The sequence below is a fragment of the Brachyhypopomus gauderio genome, unplaced genomic scaffold (assembly GCF_052324685.1).
Source record: "Brachyhypopomus gauderio isolate BG-103 unplaced genomic scaffold, BGAUD_0.2 sc111, whole genome shotgun sequence".
Classification (NCBI taxonomy): domain Eukaryota; kingdom Metazoa; phylum Chordata; class Actinopteri; order Gymnotiformes; family Hypopomidae; genus Brachyhypopomus; species Brachyhypopomus gauderio.
The window spans coordinates 504,601-530,247 of NW_027506932.1; the positions used below are offsets into that span (position 1 = coordinate 504,601).

The window sequence follows — 25,647 nt, forward strand, 5'->3', positions numbered from 1 at the left end:
AGTCTCAGTCTTGACTACACACATGAATGTATCAAGCCCTTATGCACAAATCAGTTGGCATTTGGGCTGAAAAGACAGTAACACAATTCAACTCCTGGAGACTGTACTTGAAAACGTAATATACCACACGTGCTAGGGAAAATACAGTCCCGGCTTGTCATGCTAATGTAAGAGCCAGATGTGCTAGATCTATGCTCTGTGGACACTGGCTTAACAGCAAATTATTTATTCACCCTCACTCGTCTGCAGTTGCGATTCACTTAGTGAAAGGTATCGCTAGTGTAATAGCTACCAGAGCATCCACATTTTTGTTGTCAATGTAGGCTTGGCTGGCAATTTAACCCAAAAAAGGGCCAGGGATCTCTTGCTTCTAAACAATAACCGAAGCTGTAGTCCAAAAAGTTGCTTTGCCATTCAGAAATGGTCTATTTTAATGTTGACATGTCTTAGATGCAGATGTCACAACAATGCAGTAAAGTAGAGCACTGTACATAGTTTTAGTCAAATAACATATAAAGGGCTCGTCCGGGATTTGAACCCGAGACCTCTCGCACCCAAAGCGAGAATCATACGCCTAGACCAACGAGCCTACTAGTTCAACATTTGATTTCTTATTTTGGCCTTTTGAGGCGTTTATTTTGGCTTTTTTGGCTCTTTTGCCTAGTGCACAGTCTCAGTCTTGACTACACACATGAATGTATCAAGCCCTTATGCACAAATCAGTTGGCATTTGGGCTGAAAAGACAGTAACACAATTCAACTCCTGGAGACTGTACTTGAAAACGTAATATACCACACGTGCTAGGGAAAGTACAGTCCCGGCTTGTCATGCTAATGTAAGAGCCAGATGTGCTAGATCTATGCTCTGTGGACACTGGCTTAACAGCAAATTATTTATTCACCCTCACTCGTCTGCAGTTGCGATTCACTTCGTGACAGGTATCGCTATTGTAATAGCTACCAGAGCATCCACATTTTTGTTGTCAATGTAGGCTTGGCTGGCAATTTAACCCAAAAAAGGGCCAGGGATCTCTCGCTTCTAAACAATAACAGAATAACCGAAGATGTAGTCCAACAAGCTGCTTTGCCATTCAGAAACGGTCTGTTTAAACGTTGACATGTCTTAGAAGCAGATGTCACAACAATGCAGTAAAGAAGAGCACTGTACATAATTTTAGTCAAATAACATATAAAGGGCTCGTCCGGGATTTGAACCCGGGACCTCTCACACCCAAAGCGAGAATCATACGACTAGACCAACGAGCCTTCTATTTCAAGATTTGATTTCTTATTTTGGCCTTTTGAGGCGTTTATTTAGGCTTTTTTGGCTCTTTTGCCTAGTGCACATTCTCAGTCTTGACTACACACATCTATGTATCACGCTTTTATGCACAAATCAGTTGGCATTTGGGCTGAAAAGACAGTAACACAATTCAACTCCTGAAGACTGTACTTGAAAACGTAATGTACCACACGTGCTAGGGAAAATACAGTCCCGGCTTTTCATGCTAATGTAAGAGCCAGATGTGCTAGATCTATGCTCTGTGGACACTGGCTTAACAGCAAATTATTTATTCACCCTCACTCGTCTGCAGTTGCGATTCACTTAGTGAAAGGTATCGCTAGTGTAATAGCTACCAGAGCATCCACATTTTTGTTGTCAATGTAGGCTTGGCTGGTAATTTAACCCAAAAAAGGGCCAGGGATCTCTTGCTTCTAAACAATAACCGAAGCTGTAGTCCAAAAAGTTGCTTTGCCATTCAGAAATGGTCTATTTTAATGTTGACATGTCTTAGATGCAGATGTCACAACAATGCAGTAAAGTAGAGCACTGTACATAGTTTTAGTCAAATAACATATAAAGGGCTCGTCCAGGATTTGAACCCGGGACCTCTCGCACCCAAAGCAAGAATCATACGCCTAGACCAACGAGCCTACTAGTTCAAGATTTGCTTTCTTATTTTGGCCTTTTGAGGCGTTTATTTTGGCTTTTTTTGGCTCTTTTGCCTAGTGCACAGTCTCAGTCTTGACTACACACATGAATGTATCAAGCCCTTATGCACAAATCAGTTGGCATTTGGGCTGAAAAGACAGTAACACAATTCAACTCCTGGAGACTGTACTTGAAAACGTAATATACCACACGTGCTAGGGAAAATACAGTCCCGGCTTGTCATGCTAATGTAAGAGCCAGATGTGCTAGATCTATGCTCTGTGGACACTGGCTTAACAGCAAATTATTTATTCACCCTCACTCGTCTGCAGTTGCGATTCACTTAGTGAAAGGTATTGCTAGTGTAATAGCTACCAGAGCATCCACATTTTTGTTGTCAATGTAGGCTTGGCTGGCAATTTAACCCAAAAAAGGGCCAGGGATCTCTTGCTTCTAAACAATAACCGAAGCTGTAGTCCAAAAAGTTGCTTTGCCATTCAGAAATGGTCTATTTTAATGTTGACATGTCTTAGATGCAGATGTCACAACAATGCAGTAAAGTAGAGCACTGTACATAGTTTTAGTCAAATAACATATAAAGGGCTCGTCCGGGATTTGAACCCGGGACCTCTCGCACCCAAAGCGAGAATCATACGCCTAGACCAACGAGCCTACTAGTTCAACATTTGATTTCTTATTTTGGCCTTTTGAGGCGTTTATTTTGGCTTTTTTGGCTCTTTTGCCTAGTGCACAGTCTCAGTCTTGACTACACACATGAATGTATCAAGCCCTTATGCACAAATCAGTTGGCATTTGGGCTGAAAAGACAGTCACACAATTCAACTCCTGGAGACTGTACTTGAAAACGTAATATACCACACGTGCTAGGGAAAGTACAGTCCCGCCTTGTCATGCTAATGTAAGAGCCAGATGTGCTAGATCTATGCTCTGTGGACACTGGCTTAACAGCAAATTATTTATTCACCCTCACTCGTCTGCAGTTGCGATTCACTTCGTGACAGGTATCGCTATTGTAATAGCTACCAGAGCATCCACATTTTTGTTGTCAATGTAGGCTTGGCTGGCAATTTAACCCAAAAAAGGGCCAGGGATCTCTCGCTTCTAAACAATAACAGAATAACCGAAGATGTAGTCCAACAAGCTGCTTTGCCATTCAGAAACGGTCTGTTTAAACGTTGACATGTCTTAGAAGCAGATGTCACAACAATGCAGTAAAGAAGAGCACTGTACATAATTTTAGTCAAATAACATATAAAGGGCTCGTCCGGGATTTGAACCCGGGACCTCTCACACCCGAAGCGAGAATCATACGACTAGACCAACGAGCCTTCTATTTCAAGATTTGATTTCTTATTTTGGCCTTTTGAGGCGTTTATTTAGGCTTTTTTGGCTCTTTTGCCTAGTGCACATTCTCAGTCTTGACTACACACATCTATGTATCACGCTTTTATGCACAAATCAGTTGGCATTTGGGCTGAAAAGACAGTAACACAATTCAACTCCTGAAGACTGTACTTGAAAACGTAATGTACCACACGTGCTAGGGAAAATACAGTCCCGGCTTGTCATGCTAATGTAAGAGCCAGATGTGCTAGATCTATGCTCTGTGGACACTGGCTTAACAGCAAATTATTTATTCACCCTCACTCGTCTGCAGTTGCGATTCACTTAGTGAAAGGTATCGCTAGTGTAATAGCTACCAGAGCATCCACATTTTTGTTGTCAATGTAGGCTTGGCTGGCAATTTAACCCAAAAAAGGGCCAGGGATCTCTTGCTTCTAAACAATAACCGAAGCTGTAGTCCAAAAAGTTGCTTTGCCATTCAGAAATGGTCTATTTTAATGTTGACATGTCTTAGATGCAGATGTCACAACAATGCAGTAAAGTAGAGCACTGTACATAGTTTTAGTCAAATAACATATAAAGGGCTCGTCCGGGATTTGAACCCAGGACCTCTCGCACCCAAAGCGAGAATCATACGCCTAGACCAATGAGCCTACTAGTTCCGTATTTGCTTTCTTATTTTGGCCTTTTGAGGCGTTTATTTTGGCTTTTTTTGGCTCTTTTGCCTAGTGCACAGTCTCAGTCTTGACTACACACATGAATGTATCAAGCCCTTATGCACAAATCAGTTGGCATTTGGGCTGAAAAGACAGTAACACAATTCAACTCCTGGAGACTGTACTTGAAAACGTAATATACCACACGTGCTAGGGAAAATACAGTCCCGTCTTGTCATGCTAATGTAAGAGCCAGATGTGCTAGATCTATGCTCTGTGGACACTGGCTTAACAGCAAATTATTTATTCACCCTCACTCGTCTGCAGTTGCGATTCACTTCGTGACAGGTATCGCTATTGTAATAGCTACCAGAGCATCCACATTTTTGTTGTCAATGTAGGCTTGGCTGGCAATTTAACCCAAAAAAGGGCCAGGGATCTCTCGCTTCTAAACAATAACAGAATAACTGAAGATGTAGTCCAACAAGCTGCTTTGCCATTCAGAAACGGTCTGTTTAAACGTTGACATGTCTTAGAAGCAGATGTCACAACAATGCAGTAAAGAAGAGCACTGTACATAATTTTAGTCAAATAACATATAAAGGGCTTGTCCGGGATTTGAACCCAGGAACTCTCACACCCGAAGCGAGAATCATACGACTAGACCAACGAGCCTACTATTTCAACATTTGCTTTCTTATTTTGGCCTTTTGAGGCGTTTATTTTGGCTTTTTTTGGCTCTTTTGCCTAGTGCACAGTCTCAGTCTTGACTACACACATGAATGTATCAAGCCCTTATGCACAAATCAGTTGGCATTTGGGCTGAAAAGACAGTAACACAATTCAACTCCTGGAGACTGTACTTGAAAACGTAATATACTACACGTGCTAGGGAAAATACAGTCCCGGCTTGTCATGCTAATGTAAGAGCCAGATGTGCTAGATCTATGCTCTGTGGACACTGGCTTAACAGCAAATTATTTATTCACCCTCACTCGTCTGCAGTTGCGATTCACTTCGTGACAGGTATCGCTATTGTAATAGCTACCAGAGCATCCACATTTTTGTTGTCAATGTAGGCTTGGCTGGCAATTTAACCCAAAAAAGGGCCAGGGATCTCTCGCTTCTAAACAATAACAGAATAACCGAAGATGTAGTCCAACAAGCTGCTTTGCCATTCAGAAACGGTCTGTTTAAACGTTGACATGTCTTAGAAGCAGATGTTACAACAATGCAGTAAAGAAGAGCACTGTACATAATTTTAGTCAAATAACATACAAAGGGCTCGTCCGGGATTTGAACCCGGGACCTCTCACACCCGAAGCGAGAATCATACGACTAGACCAACGAGCCTACTAGTTCAAGATTTGATTTCTTATTTTGGCCTTTTGAGGCGTTTATTTAGGCTTTTTTGGCTCTTTTGCCTAGTGCACATTCTCAGTCTTGACTACACACATCTATGTATCACGCTTTTATGCACAAATCAGTTGGCATTTGGGCTGAAAAGACAGTAACACAATTCAACTCCTGGAGACTGTACTTGAAAACGTAATGTACCACACGTGCTAGGGAAAATACAGTCCCGTCTTGTCATGCTAATGTAAGAGCCAGATGTGCTAGATCTATGCTCTGTGGACACTGGCTTAACAGCAAATTATTTATTCACCCTCACTCGTCTGCAGTTGCGATTCACTTAGTGAAAGGTATCGCTAGTGTAATAGCTACCAGAGCATCCACATTTTTGTTGTCAATGTAGGCTTGGCTGGCAATTTAACCCAAAAAAGGGCCAGGGATCTCTTGCTTCTAAACAATAACCGAAGCTGTAGTCCAAAAAGTTGCTTTGCCATTCAGAAATGGTCTATTTTAATGTTGACATGTCTTAGATGCAGATGTCACAACAATGCAGTAAAGTAGAGCACTGTACATAGTTTTAGTCAAATAACATCTAAAGGGCTCGTCCGGGATTTGAACCCGGGACCTCTCGCACCCAAAGCGAGAATCATACGCCTAGACCAACGAGCCTACTAGTTCAACATTTGCTTTCTTATTTTGGCCTTTTGAGGCGTTTATTTTGGATTTTTTTGGCTCTTTTGCCTAGTGCACAGTCTCAGTCTTGACTACACACATGAATGTATCAAGCCCTTATGCACAAATCAGTTGGCATTTGGGCTGAAAAGACAGTAACACAATTCAACTCCTGGAGACTGTACTTGAAAACGTAATATACCACACGTGCTAGGGAAAATACAGTCCCGGCTTGTCATGCTAATGTAAGAGCCAGATGTGCTAGATCTATGCTCTGTGGACACTGGCTTAACAGCAAATTATTTATTCACCCTCACTCGTCTGCAGTTGCGATTCACTTCGTGACAGGTATCGCTATTGTAATAGCTACCAGAGCATCCACATTTTTGTTGTCAATGTAGGCTTGGCTGGCAATTTAACCCAAAAAAGGGCCAGGGATCTCTCGCTTCTAAACAATAACAGAATAACCGAAGATGTAGTCCAACAAGCTGCTTTGCCATTCAGAAACGGTCTGTTTAAACGTTGACATGTCTTAGAAGCAGATGTCACAACAATGCAGTAAAGAAGAGCACTGTACATAATTTTAGTCAAATAACATACAAAGGGCTCGTCCGGGATTTGAACCCGGGACCTCTCACACCCGAAGCGAGAATCATACGACTAGACCAACGAGCCTACTAGTTCAAGATTTGATTTCTTATTTTGGCCTTTTGAGGCGTTTATTTAGGCTTTTTTGGCTCTTTTGCCTAGTGCACATTCTCAGTCTTGACTACACACATCTATGTATCACGCTTTTATGCACAAATCAGTTGGCATTTGGGCTGAAAAGACAGTAACACAATTCAACTCCTGGAGACTGTACTTGAAAACGTAATGTACCACACGTGCTAGGGAAAATACAGTCCCGTCTTGTCATGCTAATGTAAGAGCCAGATGTGCTAGATCTATGCTCTGTGGACACTGGCTTAACAGCAAATTATTTATTCACCCTCACTCGTCTGCAGTTGCGATTCACTTAGTGAAAGGTATCGCTAGTGTAATAGCTACCAGAGCATCCACATTTTTGTTGTCAATGTAGGCTTGGCTGGTAATTTAACCCAAAAAAGGGCCAGGGATCTCTTGCTTCTAAACAATAACCGAAGCTGTAGTCCAAAAAGTTGCTTTGCCATTCAGAAATGGTCTATTTTAATGTTGACATGTCTTAGATGCAGATGTCACAACAATGCAGTAAAGTAGAGCACTGTACATAGTTTTAGTCAAATAACATATAAAGGGCTCGTCCAGGATTTGAACCCGGGACCTCTCGCACCCAAAGCAAGAATCATACGCCTAGACCAACGAGCCTACTAGTTCAAGATTTGCTTTCTTATTTTGGCCTTTTGAGGCGTTTATTTTGGCTTTTTTTGGCTCTTTTGCCTAGTGCACAGTCTCAGTCTTGACTACACACATGAATGTATCAAGCCCTTATGCACAAATCAGTTGGCATTTGGGCTGAAAAGACAGTAACACAATTCAACTCCTGGAGACTGTACTTGAAAACGTAATATACCACACGTGCTAGGGAAAATACAGTCCCGGCTTGTCATGCTAATGTAAGAGCCAGATGTGCTAGATCTATGCTCTGTGGACACTGGCTTAACAGCAAATTATTTATTCACCCTCACTCGTCTGCAGTTGCGATTCACTTAGTGAAAGGTATTGCTAGTGTAATAGCTACCAGAGCATCCACATTTTTGTTGTCAATGTAGGCTTGGCTGGCAATTTAACCCAAAAAAGGGCCAGGGATCTCTTGCTTCTAAACAATAACCGAAGCTGTAGTCCAAAAAGTTGCTTTGCCATTCAGAAATGGTCTATTTTAATGTTGACATGTCTTAGATGCAGATGTCACAACAATGCAGTAAAGTAGAGCACTGTACATAGTTTTAGTCAAATAACATATAAAGGGCTCGTCCGGGATTTGAACCCGGGACCTCTCGCACCCAAAGCGAGAATCATACGCCTAGACCAACGAGCCTACTAGTTCAACATTTGATTTCTTATTTTGGCCTTTTGAGGCGTTTATTTTGGCTTTTTTGGCTCTTTTGCCTAGTGCACAGTCTCAGTCTTGACTACACACATGAATGTATCAAGCCCTTATGCACAAATCAGTTGGCATTTGGGCTGAAAAGACAGTCACACAATTCAACTCCTGGAGACTGTACTTGAAAACGTAATATACCACACGTGCTAGGGAAAGTACAGTCCCGCCTTGTCATGCTAATGTAAGAGCCAGATGTGCTAGATCTATGCTCTGTGGACACTGGCTTAACAGCAAATTATTTATTCACCCTCACTCGTCTGCAGTTGCGATTCACTTCGTGACAGGTATCGCTATTGTAATAGCTACCAGAGCATCCACATTTTTGTTGTCAATGTAGGCTTGGCTGGCAATTTAACCCAAAAAAGGGCCAGGGATCTCTCGCTTCTAAACAATAACAGAATAACCGAAGATGTAGTCCAACAAGCTGCTTTGCCATTCAGAAACGGTCTGTTTAAACGTTGACATGTCTTAGAAGCAGATGTCACAACAATGCAGTAAAGAAGAGCACTGTACATAATTTTAGTCAAATAACATATAAAGGGCTCATCCGGGATTTGAACCCGGGACCTCTCACACCCGAAGCGAGAATCATACGACTAGACCAACGAGCCTTCTATTTCAAGATTTGATTTCTTATTTTGGCCTTTTGAGGCGTTTATTTAGGCTTTTTTGGCTCTTTTGCCTAGTGCACATTCTCAGTCTTGACTACACACATCTATGTATCACGCTTTTATGCACAAATCAGTTGGCATTTGGGCTGAAAAGACAGTAACACAATTCAACTCCTGAAGACTGTACTTGAAAACGTAATGTACCACACGTGCTAGGGAAAATACAGTCCCGGCTTGTCATGCTAATGTAAGAGCCAGATGTGCTAGATCTATGCTCTGTGGACACTGGCTTAACAGCAAATTATTTATTCACCCTCACTCGTCTGCAGTTGCGATTCACTTAGTGAAAGGTATCGCTAGTGTAATAGCTACCAGAGCATCCACATTTTTGTTGTCAATGTAGGCTTGGCTGGCAATTTAACCCAAAAAAGGGCCAGGGATCTCTTGCTTCTAAACAATAACCGAAGCTGTAGTCCAAAAAGTTGCTTTGCCATTCAGAAATGGTCTATTTTAATGTTGACATGTCTTAGATGCAGATGTCACAACAATGCAGTAAAGTAGAGCACTGTACATAGTTTTAGTCAAATAACATATAAAGGGCTCGTCCGGGATTTGAACCCAGGACCTCTCGCACCCAAAGCGAGAATCATACGCCTAGACCAATGAGCCTACTAGTTCCGTATTTGCTTTCTTATTTTGGCCTTTTGAGGCGTTTATTTTGGCTTTTTTTGGCTCTTTTGCCTAGTGCACAGTCTCAGTCTTGACTACACACATGAATGTATCAAGCCCTTATGCACAAATCAGTTGGCATTTGGGCTGAAAAGACAGTAACACAATTCAACTCCTGGAGACTGTACTTGAAAACGTAATATACCACACGTGCTAGGGAAAATACAGTCCCGTCTTGTCATGCTAATGTAAGAGCCAGATGTGCTAGATCTATGCTCTGTGGACACTGGCTTAACAGCAAATTATTTATTCACCCTCACTCGTCTGCAGTTGCGATTCACTTCGTGACAGGTATCGCTATTGTAATAGCTACCAGAGCATCCACATTTTTGTTGTCAATGTAGGCTTGGCTGGCAATTTAACCCAAAAAAGGGCCAGGGATCTCTCGCTTCTAAACAATAACAGAATAACTGAAGATGTAGTCCAACAAGCTGCTTTGCCATTCAGAAACGGTCTGTTTAAACGTTGACATGTCTTAGAAGCAGATGTCACAACAATGCAGTAAAGAAGAGCACTGTACATAATTTTAGTCAAATAACATATAAAGGGCTTGTCCGGGATTTGAACCCAGGAACTCTCACACCCGAAGCGAGAATCATACGACTAGACCAACGAGCCTACTATTTCAACATTTGCTTTCTTATTTTGGCCTTTTGAGGCGTTTATTTTGGCTTTTTTTGGCTCTTTTGCCTAGTGCACAGTCTCAGTCTTGACTACACACATGAATGTATCAAGCCCTTATGCACAAATCAGTTGGCATTTGGGCTGAAAAGACAGTAACACAATTCAACTCCTGGAGACTGTACTTGAAAACGTAATATACTACACGTGCTAGGGAAAATACAGTCCCGGCTTGTCATGCTAATGTAAGAGCCAGATGTGCTAGATCTATGCTCTGTGGACACTGGCTTAACAGCAAATTATTTATTCACCCTCACTCGTCTGCAGTTGCGATTCACTTCGTGACAGGTATCGCTATTGTAATAGCTACCAGAGCATCCACATTTTTGTTGTCAATGTAGGCTTGGCTGGCAATTTAACCCAAAAAAGGGCCAGGGATCTCTCGCTTCTAAACAATAACAGAATAACCGAAGATGTAGTCCAACAAGCTGCTTTGCCATTCAGAAACGGTCTGTTTAAACGTTGACATGTCTTAGAAGCAGATGTTACAACAATGCAGTAAAGAAGAGCACTGTACATAATTTTAGTCAAATAACATACAAAGGGCTCGTCCGGGATTTGAACCCGGGACCTCTCACACCCGAAGCGAGAATCATACGACTAGACCAACGAGCCTACTAGTTCAAGATTTGATTTCTTATTTTGGCCTTTTGAGGCGTTTATTTAGGCTTTTTTGGCTCTTTTGCCTAGTGCACATTCTCAGTCTTGACTACACACATCTATGTATCACGCTTTTATGCACAAATCAGTTGGCATTTGGGCTGAAAAGACAGTAACACAATTCAACTCCTGGAGACTGTACTTGAAAACGTAATGTACCACACGTGCTAGGGAAAATACAGTCCCGTCTTGTCATGCTAATGTAAGAGCCAGATGTGCTAGATCTATGCTCTGTGGACACTGGCTTAACAGCAAATTATTTATTCACCCTCACTCGTCTGCAGTTGCGATTCACTTAGTGAAAGGTATCGCTAGTGTAATAGCTACCAGAGCATCCACATTTTTGTTGTCAATGTAGGCTTGGCTGGCAATTTAACCCAAAAAAGGGCCAGGGATCTCTTGCTTCTAAACAATAACCGAAGCTGTAGTCCAAAAAGTTGCTTTGCCATTCAGAAATGGTCTATTTTAATGTTGACATGTCTTAGATGCAGATGTCACAACAATGCAGTAAAGTAGAGCACTGTACATAGTTTTAGTCAAATAACATCTAAAGGGCTCGTCCGGGATTTGAACCCGGGACCTCTCGCACCCAAAGCGAGAATCATACGCCTAGACCAACGAGCCTACTAGTTCAACATTTGCTTTCTTATTTTGGCCTTTTGAGGCGTTTATTTTGGATTTTTTTGGCTCTTTTGCCTAGTGCACAGTCTCAGTCTTGACTACACACATGAATGTATCAAGCCCTTATGCACAAATCAGTTGGCATTTGGGCTGAAAAGACAGTAACACAATTCAACTCCTGGAGACTGTACTTGAAAACGTAATATACCACACGTGCTAGGGAAAATACAGTCCCGGCTTGTCATGCTAATGTAAGAGCCAGATGTGCTAGATCTATGCTCTGTGGACACTGGCTTAACAGCAAATTATTTATTCACCCTCACTCGTCTGCAGTTGCGATTCACTTCGTGACAGGTATCGCTATTGTAATAGCTACCAGAGCATCCACATTTTTGTTGTCAATGTAGGCTTGGCTGGCAATTTAACCCAAAAAAGGGCCAGGGATCTCTCGCTTCTAAACAATAACAGAATAACCGAAGATGTAGTCCAACAAGCTGCTTTGCCATTCAGAAACGGTCTGTTTAAACGTTGACATGTCTTAGAAGCAGATGTCACAACAATGCAGTAAAGAAGAGCACTGTACATAATTTTAGTCAAATAACATACAAAGGGCTCGTCCGGGATTTGAACCCGGGACCTCTCACACCCGAAGCGAGAATCATACGACTAGACCAACGAGCCTACTAGTTCAAGATTTGATTTCTTATTTTGGCCTTTTGAGGCGTTTATTTAGGCTTTTTTGGCTCTTTTGCCTAGTGCACATTCTCAGTCTTGACTACACACATCTATGTATCACGCTTTTATGCACAAATCAGTTGGCATTTGGGCTGAAAAGACAGTAACACAATTCAACTCCTGGAGACTGTACTTGAAAACGTAATGTACCACACGTGCTAGGGAAAATACAGTCCCGTCTTGTCATGCTAATGTAAGAGCCAGATGTGCTAGATCTATGCTCTGTGGACACTGGCTTAACAGCAAATTATTTATTCACCCTCACTCGTCTGCAGTTGCGATTCACTTAGTGAAAGGTATCGCTAGTGTAATAGCTACCAGAGCATCCACATTTTTGTTGTCAATGTAGGCTTGGCTGGCAATTTAACCCAAAAAAGGGCCAGGGATCTCTTGCTTCTAAACAATAACCGAAGCTGTAGTCCAAAAAGTTGCTTTGCCATTCAGAAATGGTCTATTTTAATGTTGACATGTCTTAGATGCAGATGTCACAACAATGCAGTAAAGTAGAGCACTGTACATAGTTTTAGTCAAATAACATCTAAAGGGCTCGTCCGGGATTTGAACCCGGGACCTCTCGCACCCAAAGCGAGAATCATACGCCTAGACCAACGAGCCTACTAGTTCAACATTTGATTTCTTATTTTGGCCTTTTGAGGCGTTTATTTTGGCTTTTTTGGCTCTTTTGCCTAGTGCACAGTCTCAGTCTTGACTACACACATGAATGTATCAAGCCCTTATGCACAAATCAGTTGGCATTTGGGCTGAAAAGACAGTCACACAATTCAACTCCTGGAGACTGTACTTGAAAACGTAATATACCACACGTGCTAGGGAAAGTACAGTCCCGCCTTGTCATGCTAATGTAAGAGCCAGATGTGCTAGATCTATGCTCTGTGGACACTGGCTTAACAGCAAATTATTTATTCACCCTCACTCGTCTGCAGTTGCGATTCACTTCGTGACAGGTATCGCTATTGTAATAGCTACCAGAGCATCCACATTTTTGTTGTCAATGTAGGCTTGGCTGGCAATTTAACCCAAAAAAGGGCCAGGGATCTCTCGCTTCTAAACAATAACAGAATAACCGAAGATGTAGTCCAACAAGCTGCTTTGCCATTCAGAAACGGTCTGTTTAAACGTTGACATGTCTTAGAAGCAGATGTCACAACAATGCAGTAAAGAAGAGCACTGTACATAATTTTAGTCAAATAACATATAAAGGGCTCGTCCGGGATTTGAACCCGGGACCTCTCACACCCGAAGCGAGAATCATACGACTAGACCAACGAGCCTTCTATTTCAAGATTTGATTTCTTATTTTGGCCTTTTGAGGCGTTTATTTAGGCTTTTTTGGCTCTTTTGCCTAGTGCACATTCTCAGTCTTGACTACACACATCTATGTATCACGCTTTTATGCACAAATCAGTTGGCATTTGGGCTGAAAAGACAGTAACACAATTCAACTCCTGAAGACTGTACTTGAAAACGTAATGTACCACACGTGCTAGGGAAAATACAGTCCCGGCTTGTCATGCTAATGTAAGAGCCAGATGTGCTAGATCTATGCTCTGTGGACACTGGCTTAACAGCAAATTATTTATTCACCCTCACTCGTCTGCAGTTGCGATTCACTTAGTGAAAGGTATCGCTAGTGTAATAGCTACCAGAGCATCCACATTTTTGTTGTCAATGTAGGCTTGGCTGGCAATTTAACCCAAAAAAGGGCCAGGGATCTCTTGCTTCTAAACAATAACCGAAGCTGTAGTCCAAAAAGTTGCTTTGCCATTCAGAAATGGTCTATTTTAATGTTGACATGTCTTAGATGCAGATGTCACAACAATGCAGTAAAGTAGAGCACTGTACATAGTTTTAGTCAAATAACATATAAAGGGCTCGTCCGGGATTTGAACCCAGGACCTCTCGCACCCAAAGCGAGAATCATACGCCTAGACCAATGAGCCTACTAGTTCCGTATTTGCTTTCTTATTTTGGCCTTTTGAGGCGTTTATTTTGGCTTTTTTTGGCTCTTTTGCCTAGTGCACAGTCTCAGTCTTGACTACACACATGAATGTATCAAGCCCTTATGCACAAATCAGTTGGCATTTGGGCTGAAAAGACAGTAACACAATTCAACTCCTGGAGACTGTACTTGAAAACGTAATATACCACACGTGCTAGGGAAAATACAGTCCCGTCTTGTCATGCTAATGTAAGAGCCAGATGTGCTAGATCTATGCTCTGTGGACACTGGCTTAACAGCAAATTATTTATTCACCCTCACTCGTCTGCAGTTGCGATTCACTTCGTGACAGGTATCGCTATTGTAATAGCTACCAGAGCATCCACATTTTTGTTGTCAATGTAGGCTTGGCTGGCAATTTAACCCAAAAAAGGGCCAGGGATCTCTCGCTTCTAAACAATAACAGAATAACTGAAGATGTAGTCCAACAAGCTGCTTTGCCATTCAGAAACGGTCTGTTTAAACGTTGACATGTCTTAGAAGCAGATGTCACAACAATGCAGTAAAGAAGAGCACTGTACATAATTTTAGTCAAATAACATATAAAGGGCTTGTCCGGGATTTGAACCCAGGAACTCTCACACCCGAAGCGAGAATCATACGACTAGACCAACGAGCCTACTATTTCAACATTTGCTTTCTTATTTTGGCCTTTTGAGGCGTTTATTTTGGCTTTTTTTGGCTCTTTTGCCTAGTGCACAGTCTCAGTCTTGACTACACACATGAATGTATCAAGCCCTTATGCACAAATCAGTTGGCATTTGGGCTGAAAAGACAGTAACACAATTCAACTCCTGGAGACTGTACTTGAAAACGTAATATACTACACGTGCTAGGGAAAATACAGTCCCGGCTTGTCATGCTAATGTAAGAGCCAGATGTGCTAGATCTATGCTCTGTGGACACTGGCTTAACAGCAAATTATTTATTCACCCTCACTCGTCTGCAGTTGCGATTCACTTCGTGACAGGTATCGCTATTGTAATAGCTACCAGAGCATCCACATTTTTGTTGTCAATGTAGGCTTGGCTGGCAATTTAACCCAAAAAAGGGCCAGGGATCTCTCGCTTCTAAACAATAACAGAATAACCGAAGATGTAGTCCAACAAGCTGCTTTGCCATTCAGAAACGGTCTGTTTAAACGTTGACATGTCTTAGAAGCAGATGTTACAACAATGCAGTAAAGAAGAGCACTGTACATAATTTTAGTCAAATAACATACAAAGGGCTCGTCCGGGATTTGAACCCGGGACCTCTCACACCCGAAGCGAGAATCATACGACTAGACCAACGAGCCTACTAGTTCAAGATTTGATTTCTTATTTTGGCCTTTTGAGGCGTTTATTTAGGCTTTTTTGGCTCTTTTGCCTAGTGCACATTCTCAGTCTTGACTACACACATCTATGTATCACGCTTTTATGCACAAATCAGTTGGCATTTGGGCTGAAAAGACAGTAACACAATTCAACTCCTGGAGACTGTACTTGAAAACGTAATGTACCACACGTGCTAGGGAAAATACAGTCCCGTCTTGTCATGCTAATGTAAGAGCCAGATGTGCTAGATCTATGCTCTGTGGACACTGGCTTAACAGCAAATTATTTATTCACCCTCACTCGTCTGCAGTTGCGATTCACTTAGTGAAAGGTATCGCTAGTGTAATAGCTACCAGAGCATCCACATTTTTGTTGTCAATGTAGGCTTGGCTGGCAATTTAACCCAAAAAAGGGCCAGGGATCTCTTGCTTCTAAACAATAACCGAAGCTGTAGTCCAAAAAGTTGCTTTGCCATTCAGAAATGGTCTATTTTAATGTTGACATGTCTTAGATGCAGATGTCACAACAATGCAGTAAAGTAGAGCACTGTACATAGTTTTAGTCAAATAACATCTAAAGGGCTCGTCCGGGATTTGAACCCGGGACCTCTCGCACCCAAAGCGAGAATCATACGCCTAGACCAACGAGCCTACTAGTTCAACATTTGCTTTCTTATTTTGGCCTTTTGAGGCGTTTATTTTGGATTTTTTTGGCTCTTTTGCCTAGTGCACAGTCTCAGTCTTGACTACACACATGAATGTATCAAGCCCTTATGCACAAATCAGTTGGCATTTGGGCTGAAAAGACAGTAACACAATTCAACTCCTGGAGACTGTACTTGAAAACGTAATATACCACACGTGCTAGGGAAAATACAGTCCCGGCTTGTCATGCTAATGTAAGAGCCAGATGTGCTAGATCTATGCTCTGTGGACACTGGCTTAACAGCAAATTATTTATTCACCCTCACTCGTCTGCAGTTGCGATTCACTTCGTGACAGGTATCGCTATTGTAATAGCTACCAGAGCATCCACATTTTTGTTGTCAATGTAGGCTTGGCTGGCAATTTAACCCAAAAAAGGGCCAGGGATCTCTCGCTTCTAAACAATAACAGAATAACCGAAGATGTAGTCCAACAAGCTGCTTTGCCATTCAGAAACGGTCTGTTTAAACGTTGACATGTCTTAGAAGCAGATGTCACAACAATGCAGTAAAGAAGAGCACTGTACATAATTTTAGTCAAATAACATACAAAGGGCTCGTCCGGGATTTGAACCCGGGACCTCTCACACCCGAAGCGAGAATCATACGACTAGACCAACGAGCCTACTAGTTCAAGATTTGATTTCTTATTTTGGCCTTTTGAGGCGTTTATTTAGGCTTTTTTGGCTCTTTTGCCTAGTGCACATTCTCAGTCTTGACTACACACATCTATGTATCACGCTTTTATGCACAAATCAGTTGGCATTTGGGCTGAAAAGACAGTAACACAATTCAACTCCTGGAGACTGTACTTGAAAACGTAATGTACCACACGTGCTAGGGAAAATACAGTCCCGTCTTGTCATGCTAATGTAAGAGCCAGATGTGCTAGATCTATGCTCTGTGGACACTGGCTTAACAGCAAATTATTTATTCACCCTCACTCGTCTGCAGTTGCGATTCACTTAGTGAAAGGTATCGCTAGTGTAATAGCTACCAGAGCATCCACATTTTTGTTGTCAATGTAGGCTTGGCTGGCAATTTAACCCAAAAAAGGGCCAGGGATCTCTTGCTTCTAAACAATAACCGAAGCTGTAGTCCAAAAAGTTGCTTTGCCATTCAGAAATGGTCTATTTTAATGTTGACATGTCTTAGATGCAGATGTCACAACAATGCAGTAAAGTAGAGCACTGTACATAGTTTTAGTCAAATAACATCTAAAGGGCTCGTCCGGGATTTGAACCCGGGACCTCTCGCACCCAAAGCGAGAATCATACGCCTAGACCAACGAGCCTACTAGTTCAACATTTGATTTCTTATTTTGGCCTTTTGAGGCGTTTATTTTGGCTTTTTTGGCTCTTTTGCCTAGTGCACAGTCTCAGTCTTGACTACACACATGAATGTATCAAGCCCTTATGCACAAATCAGTTGGCATTTGGGCTGAAAAGACAGTCACACAATTCAACTCCTGGAGACTGTACTTGAAAACGTAATATACCACACGTGCTAGGGAAAGTACAGTCCCGCCTTGTCATGCTAATGTAAGAGCCAGATGTGCTAGATCTATGCTCTGTGGACACTGGCTTAACAGCAAATTATTTATTCACCCTCACTCGTCTGCAGTTGCGATTCACTTCGTGACAGGTATCGCTATTGTAATAGCTACCAGAGCATCCACATTTTTGTTGTCAATGTAGGCTTGGCTGGCAATTTAACCCAAAAAAGGGCCAGGGATCTCTCGCTTCTAAACAATAACAGAATAACCGAAGATGTAGTCCAACAAGCTGCTTTGCCATTCAGAAACGGTCTGTTTAAACGTTGACATGTCTTAGAAGCAGATGTCACAACAATGCAGTAAAGAAGAGCACTGTACATAATTTTAGTCAAATAACATATAAAGGGCTCGTCCGGGATTTGAACCCGGGACCTCTCACACCCGAAGCGAGAATCATACGACTAGACCAACGAGCCTTCTATTTCAAGATTTGATTTCTTATTTTGGCCTTTTGAGGCGTTTATTTAGGCTTTTTTGGCTCTTTTGCCTAGTGCACATTCTCAGTCTTGACTACACACATCTATGTATCACGCTTTTATGCACAAATCAGTTGGCATTTGGGCTGAAAAGACAGTAACACAATTCAACTCCTGAAGACTGTACTTGAAAACGTAATGTACCACACGTGCTAGGGAAAATACAGTCCCGGCTTGTCATGCTAATGTAAGAGCCAGATGTGCTAGATCTATGCTCTGTGGACACTGGCTTAACAGCAAATTATTTATTCACCCTCACTCGTCTGCAGTTGCGATTCACTTAGTGAAAGGTATCGCTAGTGTAATAGCTACCAGAGCATCCACATTTTTGTTGTCAATGTAGGCTTGGCTGGCAATTTAACCCAAAAAAGGGCCAGGGATCTCTTGCTTCTAAACAATAACCGAAGCTGTAGTCCAAAAAGTTGCTTTGCCATTCAGAAATGGTCTATTTTAATGTTGACATGTCTTAGATGCAGATGTCACAACAATGCAGTAAAGTAGAGCACTGTACATAGTTTTAGTCAAATAACATATAAAGGGCTCGTCCGGGATTTGAACCCAGGACCTCTCGCACCCAAAGCGAGAATCATACGCCTAGACCAATGAGCCTACTAGTTCCGTATTTGCTTTCTTATTTTGGCCTTTTGAGGCGTTTATTTTGGCTTTTTTTGGCTCTTTTGCCTAGTGCACAGTCTCAGTCTTGACTACACACATGAATGTATCAAGCCCTTATGCACAAATCAGTTGGCATTTGGGCTGAAAAGACAGTAACACAATTCAACTCCTGGAGACTGTACTTGAAAACGTAATATACCACACGTGCTAGGGAAAATACAGTCCCGTCTTGTCATGCTAATGTAAGAGCCAGATGTGCTAGATCTATGCTCTGTGGACACTGGCTTAACAGCAAATTATTTATTCACCCTCACTCGTCTGCAGTTGCGATTCACTTCGTGACAGGTATCGCTATTGTAATAGCTACCAGAGCATCCACATTTTTGTTGTCAATGTAGGCTTGGCTGGCAATTTAACCCAAAAAAGGGCCAGGGATCTCTCGCTTCTAAACAATAACAGAATAACTGAAGATGTAGTCCAACAAGCTGCTTTGCCATTCAGAAACGGTCTGTTTAAACGTTGACATGTCTTAGAAGCAGATGTCACAACAATGCAGTAAAGAAGAGCACTGTACATAATTTTAGTCAAATAACATATAAAGGGCTTGTCCGGGATTTGAACCCAGGAACTCTCACACCCGAAGCGAGAATCATACGACTAGACCAACGAGCCTACTATTTCAACATTTGCTTTCTTATTTTGGCCTTTTGAGGCGTTTATTTTGGCTTTTTTTGGCTCTTTTGCCTAGTGCACAGTCTCAGTCTTGACTACACACATGAATGTATCAAGCCCTTATGCACAAATCAGTTGGCATTTGGGCTGAAAAGACAGTAACACAATTCAACTCCTGGAGACTGTACTTGAAAACGTAATATACTACACGTGCTAGGGAAAATACAGTCCCGGCTTGTCATGCTAATGTAAGAGCCAGATGTGCTAGATCTATGCTCTGTGGACACTGGCTTAACAGCAAATTATTTATTCACCCTCACTCGTCTGCAGTTGCGATTCACTTCGTGACAGGTATCGCTATTGTAATAGCTACCAGAGCATCCACATTTTTGTTGTCAATGTAGGCTTGGCTGGCAATTTAACCCAAAAAAGGGCCAGGGATCTCTCGCTTCTAAACAATAACAGAATAACCGAAGATGTAGTCCAACAAGCTGCTTTGCCATTCAGAAACGGTCTGTTTAAACGTTGACATGTCTTAGAAGCAGATGTTACAACAATGCAGTAAAGAAGAGCACTGTACATAATTTTAGTCAAATAACATACAAAGGGCTCGTCCGGGATTTGAACCCGGGACCTCTCACACCCGAAGCGAGAATCATACGACTAGACCAACGAGCCTACTAGTTCAAGATTTGATTTCTTATTTTGGCCTTTTGAGGCGTTTATTTAGGCTTTTTTGGCTCTTTTGCCTAGTGCACATTCTCAGTCTTGACTACACACATCTATGTATCACGCTTTTATGCACAAATCAGTTGGCATTTGGGCTGAAAAGACAGTAACACAATTCAACTCCTGGAGACTGTACTTGAAAACGTAATGTACCACACGTGCTAGGGAAAATACAGTCCCGTCTTGTCATGCTAATGTAAGAGCCAGATGTGCTAGATCTATGCTCTGTGGACACTGGCTTAACAGCAAATTATTTATTCACCCTCACTCGTCTGCAGTTGCGATTCACTTAGTGAAAGGTATCGCTAGTGTAATAGCTACCAGAGCATCCACATTTTTGTTGTCAATGTAGGCTTGGCTGGCAATTTAACCCAAAAAAGGGCCAGGGATCTCTTGCTTCTAAACAATAACCGAAGCTGTAGTCCAAAAAGTTGCTTTGCCATTCAGAAATGGTCTATTTTAATGTTGACATGTCTTAGATGCAGATGTCACAACAATGCAGTAAAGTAGAGCACTGTACATAGTTTTAGTCAAATAACATCTAAAGGGCTCGTCCGGGATTTGAACCCGGGACCTCTCGCACCCAAAGCGAGAATCATACGCCTAGACCAACGAGCCTACTAGTTCAACATTTGCTTTCTTATTTTGGCCTTTTGAGGCGTTTATTTTGGATTTTTTTGGCTCTTTTGCCTAGTGCACAGTCTCAGTCTTGACTACACACATGAATGTATCAAGCCCTTATGCACAAATCAGTTGGCATTTGGGCTGAAAAGACAGTAACACAATTCAACTCCTGGAGACTGTACTTGAAAACGTAATATACCACACGTGCTAGGGAAAATACAGTCCCGGCTTGTCATGCTAATGTAAGAGCCAGATGTGCTAGATCTATGCTCTGTGGACACTGGCTTAACAGCAAATTATTTATTCACCCTCACTCGTCTGCAGTTGCGATTCACTTCGTGACAGGTATCGCTATTGTAATAGCTACCAGAGCATCCACATTTTTGTTGTCAATGTAGGCTTGGCTGGCAATTTAACCCAAAAAAGGGCCAGGGATCTCTCGCTTCTAAACAATAACAGAATAACCGAAGATGTAGTCCAACAAGCTGCTTTGCCATTCAGAAACGGTCTGTTTAAACGTTGACATGTCTTAGAAGCAGATGTCACAACAATGCAGTAAAGAAGAGCACTGTACATAATTTTAGTCAAATAACATACAAAGGGCTCGTCCGGGATTTGAACCCGGGACCTCTCACACCCGAAGCGAGAATCATACGACTAGACCAACGAGCCTACTAGTTCAAGATTTGATTTCTTATTTTGGCCTTTTGAGGCGTTTATTTAGGCTTTTTTGGCTCTTTTGCCTAGTGCACATTCTCAGTCTTGACTACACACATCTATGTATCACGCTTTTATGCACAAATCAGTTGGCATTTGGGCTGAAAAGACAGTAACACAATTCAACTCCTGGAGACTGTACTTGAAAACGTAATGTACCACACGTGCTAGGGAAAATACAGTCCCGTCTTGTCATGCTAATGTAAGAGCCAGATGTGCTAGATCTATGCTCTGTGGACACTGGCTTAACAGCAAATTATTTATTCACCCTCACTCGTCTGCAGTTGCGATTCACTTAGTGAAAGGTATCGCTAGTGTAATAGCTACCAGAGCATCCACATTTTTGTTGTCAATGTAGGCTTGGCTGGCAATTTAACCCAAAAAAGGGCCAGGGATCTCTTGCTTCTAAACAATAACCGAAGCTGTAGTCCAAAAAGTTGCTTTGCCATTCAGAAATGGTCTATTTTAATGTTGACATGTCTTAGATGCAGATGTCACAACAATGCAGTAAAGTAGAGCACTGTACATAGTTTTAGTCAAATAACATCTAAAGGGCTCGTCCGGGATTTGAACCCGGGACCTCTCGCACCCAAAGCGAGAATCATACGCCTAGACCAACGAGCCTACTAGTTCAACATTTGCTTTCTTATTTTGGCCTTTTGAGGCGTTTATTTTGGATTTTTTTGGCTCTTTTGCCTAGTGCACAGTCTCAGTCTTGACTACACACATGAATGTATCAAGCCCTTATGCACAAATCAGTTGGCATTTGGGCTGAAAAGACAGTAACACAATTCAACTCCTGGAGACTGTACTTGAAAACGTAATATACCACACGTGCTAGGGAAAATACAGTCCCGGCTTGTCATGCTAATGTAAGAGCCAGATGTGCTAGATCTATGCTCTGTGGACACTGGCTTAACAGCAAATTATTTATTCACCCTCACTCGTCTGCAGTTGCGATTCACTTCGTGACAGGTATCGCTATTGTAATAGCTACCAGAGCATCCACATTTTTGTTGTCAATGTAGGCTTGGCTGGCAATTTAACCCAAAAAAGGGCCAGGGATCTCTTGCTTCTAAACAATAACCGAAGCTGTAGTCCAAAAAGTTGCTTTGCCATTCAGAAATGGTCTATTTTAATGTTGACATGTCTTAGATGCAGATGTCACAACAATGCAGTAAAGTAGAGCACTGTACATAGTTTTAGTCAAATAACATATAAAGGGCTCGTCCGGGATTTGAACCCAGGACCTCTCGCACCCAAAGCGAGAATCATACGCCTAGAGCAACGAGCCAACTAGTTCAAGATTTGATTTCTTATTTTGGCCTTTTGAGGCGTTTATTTTGGCTTTTTTGGCTCTTTTGCCTAGTGCACAGTCTCAGTCTTGACTACACACATGAATGTATCAAGCCCTTATGCACAAATCAGTTGGCATTTGGGCTGAAAAGACAGTAACACAATTCAACTCCTGGAGACTGTACTTGAAAACGTAATATACCACACGTGCTAGGGAAAGTACAGTCCCGGCTTGTCATGCTAATGTAAGAGCCAGATGTGCTAGATCTATGCTCTGTGGACACTGGCTTAACAGCAAATTATTTATTCACCCTCACTCGTCTGCAGTTGCGATTCACTTCGTGACAGGTATCGCTATTGTAATAGCTACCAGAGCATCCACATTTTTGTTGTCAATGTAGGCTTGGCTGGCAATTTAACCCAAAAAAGGGCCAGGGATCTCTCGCTTCTAAACAATAACAGAATAACCGAAGATGTAGTCCAACAAGCTGCTTTGCCATTCAGAAACGGTCTGTTTAAACGTTGACATGTCTTAGAAGCAGATGTCACAACAATGCAGTAAAGAAGAGCACTGTACATAATTTTAGTCAAATAACATATAAAGGGCTCGTCCGGGATTTGAACCCGGGACCTCTCACACCCGAAGCGAGAATCATACGACTAGACCAACGAGCCTATTAGTTCAAGATTTGATTTCTTATTTTGGCCTTTTGAGGCGTTTATTTAGGCTTTTTTGGCTCTTTTGCCTAGTGCACATTCTCAGTCTTGACTACACACATCTATGTATCACGCTTTTATGCACAAATCAGTTGGCATTTGGGCTGAAAAGACAGTAACACAATTCAACTCCTGAAGACTGTACTTGAAAACGTAATGTACCACACGTGCTAGGGAAAATACAGTCCCGGCTTGTCATGCTAATGTAAGAGCCAGATGTGCTAGATCTATGCTCTGTGGACACTGGCTTAACAGCAAATTATTTATTCACCCTCACTCGTCTGCAGTTGCGATTCACTTAGTGAAAGGTATCGCTAGTGTAATAGCTACCAGAGCATCCACATTTTTGTTGTCAATGTAGGCTTGGCTGGCAATTTAACCCAAAAAAGGGCCAGGGATCTCTTGCTTCTAAACAATAACCGAAGCTGTAGTCCAAAAAGTTGCTTTGCCATTCAGAAATGGTCTATTTTAATGTTGACATGTCTTAGATGCAGATGTCACAACAATGCAGTAAAGTAGAGCACTGTACATAGTTTTAGTCAAATAACATATAAAGGGCTCGTCCGGGATTTGAACCCAGGACCTCTCGCACCCAAAGCGAGAATCATACGCCTAGACCAACGAGCCTACTAGTTCAAGATTTGATTTCTTATTTTGGCCTTTTGAGGCGTTTATTTTGGCTTTTTTGGCTCTTTTGCCTAGTGCACAGTCTCAGTCTTGACTACACACATGAATGTATCAAGCCCTTATGCACAAATCAGTTGGCATTTGGGCTGAAAAGACAGTAACACAATTCAACTCCTGGAGACTGTACTTGAAAACGTAATATACCACACGTGCTAGGGAAAGTACAGTCCCGCCTTGTCATGCTAATGTAAGAGCCAGATGTGCTAGATCTATGCTCTGTGGACACTGGCTTAACAGCAAATTATTTATTCACCCTCACTCGTCTGCAGTTGCGATTCACTTCGTGACAGGTATCGCTATTGTAATAGCTACCAGAGCATCCACATTTTTGTTGTCAATGTAGGCTTGGCTGGCAATTTAACCCAAAAAAGGGCCAGGGATCTCTCGCTTCTAAACAATAACAGAATAACCGAAGATGTAGTCCAACAAGCTGCTTTGCCATTCAGAAACGGTCTGTTTAAACGTTGACATGTCTTAGAAGCAGATGTCACAACAATGCAGTAAAGAAGAGCACTGTACATAATTTTAGTCAAATAACATATAAAGGGCTCGTCCGGGATTTGAACCCGGGACCTCTCACACCCGAAGCGAGAATCATACGACTAGACCAACGAGCCTATTAGTTCAAGATTTGATTTCTTATTTTGGCCTTTTGAGGCGTTTATTTAGGCTTTTTTGGCTCTTTTGCCTAGTGCACATTCTCAGTCTTGACTACACACATCTATGTATCACGCTTTTATGCACAAATCAGTTGGCATTTGGGCTGAAAAGACAGTAACACAATTCAACTCCTGGAGACTGTACTTGAAAACGTAATGTACCACACGTGCTAGGGAAAATACAGTCCCGTCTTGTCATGCTAATGTAAGAGCCAGATGTGCTAGATCTATGCTCTGTGGACACTGGCTTAACAGCAAATTATTTATTCACCCTCACTCGTCTGCAGTTGCGATTCACTTAGTGAAAGGTATCGCTAGTGTAATAGCTACCAGAGCATCCACATTTTTGTTGTCAATGTAGGCTTGGCTGGCAATTTAACCCAAAAAAGGGCCAGGGATCTCTTGCTTCTAAACAATAACCGAAGCTGTAGTCCAAAAAGTTGCTTTGCCATTCAGAAATGGTCTATTTTAATGTTGACATGTCTTAGATGCAGATGTCACAACAATGCAGTAAAGTAGAGCACTGTACATAGTTTTAGTCAAATAACATCTAAAGGGCTCGTCCGGGATTTGAACCCGGGACCTCTCGCACCCAAAGCGAGAATCATACGCCTAGACCAACGAGCCTACTAGTTCAACATTTGCTTTCTTATTTTGGCCTTTTGAGGCGTTTATTTTGGATTTTTTTGGCTCTTTTGCCTAGTGCACAGTCTCAGTCTTGACTACACACATGAATGTATCAAGCCCTTATGCACAAATCAGTTG

The 25,647-nt window shown here is 42.0% G+C and overlaps 26 non-coding genes across 26 annotated transcripts; all 26 read right to left on the minus strand.

The window, feature by feature from the left end:
- Positions 1 to 1,194: 1,194 nt before the first annotated feature.
- On the minus strand, positions 1,195 to 1,266 carry trnap-ugg (transfer RNA proline (anticodon UGG)). Its single transcript has one exon. It is a non-coding gene; the product is annotated as a tRNA-Pro (tRNA).
- A 1,267-nt stretch (positions 1,267 to 2,533) lies between these two features.
- Positions 2,534 to 2,605, minus strand: trnap-ugg (transfer RNA proline (anticodon UGG)). Its single transcript has one exon. It is a non-coding gene; the product is annotated as a tRNA-Pro (tRNA).
- Positions 2,606 to 3,210: 605 nt separating this feature from the next.
- trnap-cgg (transfer RNA proline (anticodon CGG)) lies at positions 3,211 to 3,282 on the minus strand. Its single transcript has one exon. It is a non-coding gene; the product is annotated as a tRNA-Pro (tRNA).
- A 1,953-nt stretch (positions 3,283 to 5,235) lies between these two features.
- On the minus strand, positions 5,236 to 5,307 carry trnap-cgg (transfer RNA proline (anticodon CGG)). Its single transcript has one exon. It is a non-coding gene; the product is annotated as a tRNA-Pro (tRNA).
- A 597-nt stretch (positions 5,308 to 5,904) lies between these two features.
- trnap-ugg (transfer RNA proline (anticodon UGG)) lies at positions 5,905 to 5,976 on the minus strand. Its single transcript has one exon. It is a non-coding gene; the product is annotated as a tRNA-Pro (tRNA).
- A 606-nt stretch (positions 5,977 to 6,582) lies between these two features.
- trnap-cgg (transfer RNA proline (anticodon CGG)) lies at positions 6,583 to 6,654 on the minus strand. Its single transcript has one exon. It is a non-coding gene; the product is annotated as a tRNA-Pro (tRNA).
- Positions 6,655 to 7,921: 1,267 nt separating this feature from the next.
- On the minus strand, positions 7,922 to 7,993 carry trnap-ugg (transfer RNA proline (anticodon UGG)). The gene has a single exon. It is a non-coding gene; the product is annotated as a tRNA-Pro (tRNA).
- A 605-nt stretch (positions 7,994 to 8,598) lies between these two features.
- On the minus strand, positions 8,599 to 8,670 carry trnap-cgg (transfer RNA proline (anticodon CGG)). The gene has a single exon. It is a non-coding gene; the product is annotated as a tRNA-Pro (tRNA).
- A 1,953-nt stretch (positions 8,671 to 10,623) lies between these two features.
- On the minus strand, positions 10,624 to 10,695 carry trnap-cgg (transfer RNA proline (anticodon CGG)). The gene has a single exon. It is a non-coding gene; the product is annotated as a tRNA-Pro (tRNA).
- Positions 10,696 to 11,292: 597 nt separating this feature from the next.
- Positions 11,293 to 11,364, minus strand: trnap-ugg (transfer RNA proline (anticodon UGG)). Its single transcript has one exon. It is a non-coding gene; the product is annotated as a tRNA-Pro (tRNA).
- A 606-nt stretch (positions 11,365 to 11,970) lies between these two features.
- On the minus strand, positions 11,971 to 12,042 carry trnap-cgg (transfer RNA proline (anticodon CGG)). Its single transcript has one exon. It is a non-coding gene; the product is annotated as a tRNA-Pro (tRNA).
- A 597-nt stretch (positions 12,043 to 12,639) lies between these two features.
- On the minus strand, positions 12,640 to 12,711 carry trnap-ugg (transfer RNA proline (anticodon UGG)). The gene has a single exon. It is a non-coding gene; the product is annotated as a tRNA-Pro (tRNA).
- A 605-nt stretch (positions 12,712 to 13,316) lies between these two features.
- trnap-cgg (transfer RNA proline (anticodon CGG)) lies at positions 13,317 to 13,388 on the minus strand. Its single transcript has one exon. It is a non-coding gene; the product is annotated as a tRNA-Pro (tRNA).
- Positions 13,389 to 15,341: 1,953 nt separating this feature from the next.
- On the minus strand, positions 15,342 to 15,413 carry trnap-cgg (transfer RNA proline (anticodon CGG)). Its single transcript has one exon. It is a non-coding gene; the product is annotated as a tRNA-Pro (tRNA).
- A 597-nt stretch (positions 15,414 to 16,010) lies between these two features.
- Positions 16,011 to 16,082, minus strand: trnap-ugg (transfer RNA proline (anticodon UGG)). The gene has a single exon. It is a non-coding gene; the product is annotated as a tRNA-Pro (tRNA).
- A 606-nt stretch (positions 16,083 to 16,688) lies between these two features.
- trnap-cgg (transfer RNA proline (anticodon CGG)) lies at positions 16,689 to 16,760 on the minus strand. The gene has a single exon. It is a non-coding gene; the product is annotated as a tRNA-Pro (tRNA).
- Positions 16,761 to 17,357: 597 nt separating this feature from the next.
- trnap-ugg (transfer RNA proline (anticodon UGG)) lies at positions 17,358 to 17,429 on the minus strand. The gene has a single exon. It is a non-coding gene; the product is annotated as a tRNA-Pro (tRNA).
- A 605-nt stretch (positions 17,430 to 18,034) lies between these two features.
- On the minus strand, positions 18,035 to 18,106 carry trnap-cgg (transfer RNA proline (anticodon CGG)). The gene has a single exon. It is a non-coding gene; the product is annotated as a tRNA-Pro (tRNA).
- Positions 18,107 to 20,059: 1,953 nt separating this feature from the next.
- Positions 20,060 to 20,131, minus strand: trnap-cgg (transfer RNA proline (anticodon CGG)). Its single transcript has one exon. It is a non-coding gene; the product is annotated as a tRNA-Pro (tRNA).
- A 597-nt stretch (positions 20,132 to 20,728) lies between these two features.
- Positions 20,729 to 20,800, minus strand: trnap-ugg (transfer RNA proline (anticodon UGG)). The gene has a single exon. It is a non-coding gene; the product is annotated as a tRNA-Pro (tRNA).
- Positions 20,801 to 21,406: 606 nt separating this feature from the next.
- trnap-cgg (transfer RNA proline (anticodon CGG)) lies at positions 21,407 to 21,478 on the minus strand. Its single transcript has one exon. It is a non-coding gene; the product is annotated as a tRNA-Pro (tRNA).
- Positions 21,479 to 22,075: 597 nt separating this feature from the next.
- On the minus strand, positions 22,076 to 22,147 carry trnap-ugg (transfer RNA proline (anticodon UGG)). Its single transcript has one exon. It is a non-coding gene; the product is annotated as a tRNA-Pro (tRNA).
- Positions 22,148 to 23,422: 1,275 nt separating this feature from the next.
- Positions 23,423 to 23,494, minus strand: trnap-cgg (transfer RNA proline (anticodon CGG)). Its single transcript has one exon. It is a non-coding gene; the product is annotated as a tRNA-Pro (tRNA).
- A 597-nt stretch (positions 23,495 to 24,091) lies between these two features.
- trnap-ugg (transfer RNA proline (anticodon UGG)) lies at positions 24,092 to 24,163 on the minus strand. Its single transcript has one exon. It is a non-coding gene; the product is annotated as a tRNA-Pro (tRNA).
- Positions 24,164 to 24,768: 605 nt separating this feature from the next.
- Positions 24,769 to 24,840, minus strand: trnap-cgg (transfer RNA proline (anticodon CGG)). The gene has a single exon. It is a non-coding gene; the product is annotated as a tRNA-Pro (tRNA).
- A 597-nt stretch (positions 24,841 to 25,437) lies between these two features.
- On the minus strand, positions 25,438 to 25,509 carry trnap-ugg (transfer RNA proline (anticodon UGG)). The gene has a single exon. It is a non-coding gene; the product is annotated as a tRNA-Pro (tRNA).
- Between the last annotated feature and the right edge of the window lie 138 nt (positions 25,510 to 25,647).